This window comes from Myotis davidii, unplaced genomic scaffold (genome assembly GCF_000327345.1).
Source record: "Myotis davidii unplaced genomic scaffold, ASM32734v1 scaffold399, whole genome shotgun sequence".
NCBI lineage: Eukaryota > Metazoa > Chordata > Mammalia > Chiroptera > Vespertilionidae > Myotis > Myotis davidii.
The window spans coordinates 1,597,985-1,602,798 of record NW_006292094.1 but is presented as its reverse complement, the minus strand read 5'-3'; the positions used below and the strand labels follow the sequence as shown (position 1 = coordinate 1,602,798).

At 41.4% G+C, this 4,814-nt stretch overlaps 1 protein-coding gene across 7 annotated transcripts in view; it reads left to right on the top strand.

Annotated features, from left to right (window-relative positions):
• Positions 1-4,814, top strand: part of FBXW11 (F-box and WD repeat domain containing 11) — a 106,081-nt gene that overhangs the window by 44,816 nt on the left and 56,451 nt on the right. The gene's annotated exons all lie outside the window — the stretch shown is intronic.

Sequence of the window (4,814 nt, the reverse complement as noted above, 5' to 3'; positions counted from 1 at the left end):
GATTGATCCCCAGTAGGGGACATGCAGGAGGCAATTGATCAATGTTTCTTTTTCTCTCTCCCTTTCCCTTCCTCACTCTCTAAAATCAAATTTTAAAAAAACATTACTTAGCCCTAGCTGGTTTAGCTCAATGGATAGAGCTTCAGCCTGCAGACTGAAGGGTCCCAGGTTCAATTCCGGTCAAGGGCATGTGCCTTGGGTGAGGGCACATACCCAGTAGGGGGCGTGTAGGAGGCAGCTGATCCATGTTTCTTTCTCATCGATGTTTCTAATTCTCTATCCCTCTCCCTTCCTCTCTGTAAAAAATCAATAAGATATATTTAAAAAAAAAAAGTGGTGACGGAATTTGGGTTTGAGCTTTCAAAGAATGCCTGTAGCTTATGTGCTATATGTTTATCACAAAGATGACTTGCTTGACATTGCCCAGCAAGTCCAGGTGAGCAGTGACAGGCCACCTGGAGAGCCTGGTTGACTTTGCTTGTGCTCCTGAGTTGCATGAGAGGGTCCCCCTTAAAATGATCACACTGGACCTGCTGACAGTTTAACTTTAGTCAGTTAGCCTATTTACATGACTGAATGAAAGAATTGTCTGAAAAGCAGGAGTAAAGATGTAGATATTGGTAGGCCTAATGCAATCCCTCTAGTGTCTGCTGTAGATGCAAATAGAAAAGGCATAAAAAATAAAAATCATTTACCTCAATACACCTGCTTTAAAAAAACCACTTACCACCAGCTTGGTGGTTCACGTACATGAGCTTTGTGATAACTGAGGTAGGCCTTCCCATCCCCGTTTGTCAGTGTGGAAGGTGAGTCGTGCGGTGATGTGTGTGATTGGACCACGTTAATCCTTGCAGAGCTGTGAAGGGATGGGGCTGGCGCTTGAGCTCCAGATTTGTCTGATTCCAAAACTTTACACCGGAATGTTACTATTTCTAGAGTTTTCCATCCTCATTTTGTTCGTGAAACTTGACTATTGATATCTGGTGTATAACTTGTTCAGTCATTATTTCAGAATAAAAAATGAAATACCTGCCAGATGTGTGTAGGAGGGGAAATTGCATTCCCTGTGCCAAAATGCGCTCTCTGAACCTGAAAGCTAGTGAGATGCCTCAGTGGCGTCTGCAGTGAGTTCCATGGCTGTCTGCTGACGTTTGGCATGCGCAGGGCCTGCCCTGGTGCTGGGCACAGAGAGACGCACAGCACAGACTTGCTACCTGCTCTCAAGCAGCCTATTGTAGTAAGGAGACCTGTGAACAAAAGTCCAGCTTGAACCAGTGTCCAGTGTGTATGCGTAATACAACTCAGAAGTTAGCCAGACCTGTATGTGGTTTTAAAAAAATGAGAACCAGTTTACACTAGGACCGAACCCTCCGCATGTTTGAGGACAGCGGAACTGGAATATCTGGGTGTGTGTGACCCAGGCTGACCCGCATTGCCCTTTCAGTTGGTTCAGGTAGCCAGATTCAACCAGTTGGTTGTTAACCTCAGATACTCAAGAGTTCAGACCGGGTAGGGTATTTTCTAAGACTCCAGGACTTCTGTGGCACAAGAGTGACACCAGTGTTAATACTAGTACAGTATCGGTCATTTATTTTCCACCTCCTTATGGCTGTGCCGGGCTACAGGCACAGGGTCATCTCATTTAATCCTTTATGGAGAAGTTGTCTATCATGCCTATTTTGAAGCTGAATTGAATTGTCTAGGGCTGCACATTTATTTTAAGTGGCAGAACTGAGCAATAAACCGAAGTCTGGTAACTGCAAAGCTAATGTTTTAGTCCCCATGCTATAGTGACATCAATTTGGCAACTGCCACTTTTAGGTTGAAACAAATTCCTCTCTTTATTTTTAGTGTTAAAAGCCTAAAGCTAGTGGACTCGAATGTAGCGGTTCCACATTAGTGGGCTGACAGCTTTTCTTGGGGATGCCACGGGCAAGCTCTCACTGGAGCGGGTGTGGATAGCTTTCTGCAGGGGAGGACAGATGACGGGGAATGGCAGCGCGGGTCCCGAGAATCACGTTCAGTGCCTCCTGCCCAGCTCCAGTGGAGACATGCTGGACAGTAATATACCTTCTTGGCAGCTGCTTTGCTGTTTCTCTTGACTTTGGATGTGGACAGTGAGCACAGTGGTTTGAGGACACCGCAGTGGGAACTTAGCTGCCAACCGGGGAGGATACATTTTAGAGAAGGGAGACAGCGTGGTGGACAGAACCCTGCCTCTGGCGCATACAAACTCCAGTTCTACTCTGGTGCCTGCTGCTCCGTAGCTCTGACACTAGGCAAGTTGTTTGCCTTCCTGACCCTCAGATTCCTTATCCCCCAAATGGAGGTGGTTTTGTCTCCCTTCAGAGTTCTGTGAAGTAGAGGAAGGTAACAGCAGCCTCTCTTGCTGATTGCCTACTCTTCTGGGGACAAAAATCTATTTCTTTTCCTGGTTCCCTACTCAAGAAGTGAGAATTCCAGTCTTAGAGTCTTAGATCCAGGGCAGGGTAAGGAAAAGAAAATTGAGACCGTGCACATGATGTGGCCCCTGCTGTCAGGTGTTCTCCTTTGGTTACTAAAAAAAATCAAAAAAATCCGTTGGTAATCTCCCCACTCATCACCGCCCAGAAAGACATTGGTCTGTCTTCTCTCTGCCTGTTGGGCAGGGAGGAATCCGTCAAATCGTGCAGGTTCTCTATGTTGTTATGGTGATGATAATGATTATAACTGTGGTGTTGTGACTGCACCTCGCCCAGAATAACTCTGCATTTATCTGTTTTATATAGCAGAGCTCTTAGAATTTTTTACATAAAATCTTAACTCCTATGGAAATTTTCACACACACACAAAAACAAAGAAACATTCAAGTCAACTTTGAACAAATTTTTAAATTAAACTGTTTTTAGCTCAACTTTTCCTACTCCAACTTTGAGTTTTAGAGCAAATCTTAGAAGACTCAAATAAAAAAGGAGTTTGACAAATCACTGTTTTATGTCAGGATTCAAAAATTTTTAAACAAGGTTCAAAGATTTAAAAATAATACAGTTGTACTGAAGGTTATAAAAGACATGTAAAGTTTACTTCGATCCCCGGTCTCACTTGCCAAAGTATCCCTTACTGATTTCCCATTATTTCAGAAAAAAGCTTTAAAAATTACAAACAGAACCATACTATATATTTATTACTTTTAATTAATAACTTTTTCAATTAATAATATACATTGATCATTTTTCATATCAGCACATAAAACCCTACTGTTTTATAGCTATGTAGTAGTATTTTATCATATGGCTTTGTAATTTTTTAAAAATATATATTTTTATTGATTTCAGAGAGGAAGGGAGAGGGAGAGATAGATAGAAACATTAATAATGGGAATCATTGATTGGCTGCCTCCTGCACACCCCACACTGGGGATTGAGCCCGCACCCAGCATGTGCCCTGACTGGGAATTGAGCCATGACCTCCTGTCTCATAGGTACACGCTCAGCTACTGAGCCACGCCAGTTGGGCTGGAAATTTATTTTTTTGTATTAATATAGCCAGTTCCTTATTTGAGGAACTTTAGGCTTTAGTGTGTGTGTGTGTGTGTGTGTGTGACAGCACTTTATTAATTTCATTGAACATATATATTTTGGCTTGCATGATTATATCTGTAGAATAAACTCCTAGAAGTATAATTGCTTGGTTAAGGAATATCAGTATTTTATTATTAAGTTATCTGTATAGAGACAAGTTTAATAATCTCTCCCACCCCAACAGATGTAAATGGTTTGTTGTCTGCCTTTCTTTGCATATTTGTTCTCTTTGTTCATGGGAGGATATGTAACTCTACAATTACAGGGAGCCCTCCTTCCCTCCTTTGGTCTCACCCTATAATAACCAGAATGCAGCTTTCTTTATTTCCTTTTTTTTTTATTGCGTTGAGAGAGAGAAACATCAATTTGTTGTTCCACTTATTTATGCAATCATTGGTTGATTCTTGTATGTGCCCTGACCTAGGATTCAGCCTGTGACCTTGGTGTATGGGGATGACACTCTAACCAAATGAGCTACCTGACCAGGGCCTTTGTCCTTAGTATTGTATTGCAGACCTGTCCCCAGATTCATAAAGTCTGTAAGTCTTCCACCAATGGCACCTTTATCATTTGTAGATTGGGAGGAGACAAGAAGAGGACTGTTATTTTTCTTTTTTGAATTACAACATATGTATAGAAAAGTGCAGAAATCCTAAGTGATTTATCACAAAGTAGGCAATGCTTTATTTATGGCTAAATTGTTTTCATGGAGGGCAGACCAGTTTAGTTCCGTCATTGTCATAGCTCTGGATAGCATTTACAAATATTTAAGTTTTGCTTAAAAGCAAATATGATTAAAAATAACCTGCACTTGTTTACATTTCAATTAATAATAAAAATGACATATTAACATGAAGCATTAAGACTTTCTACCATCATTTTAAATCACTGCATAACACTCCCCTTAATAGATATATTACTTATTTTTTTTGTCTTTTGTTTTTTTTTGTCAGAGAAGTCGGGGGGTGATGAGTGCTGTGCAGATGGCTGGTGGGTGGTGAGGGTGACCCCTTGAAAACCACTAGGAATCTTGGGTGGATGAAGTGTTGAGGGAGAAAAGGTGGGTTTCTATGTATCATTAGGGGGGTCTGGAAGGATGAGGGCAGAGATGAAGTCAGAGTTGGGGCCAAGGGAGGAGGAGATGGGACTGATTTTAAGAAACCCTCTCTTCTGTATAAAGACTGCTTTGCTTTCTGAAACATTTTAAGTCATATTGAATAGATCATTTTTGTACCTAAATATACTTTTGTTTCT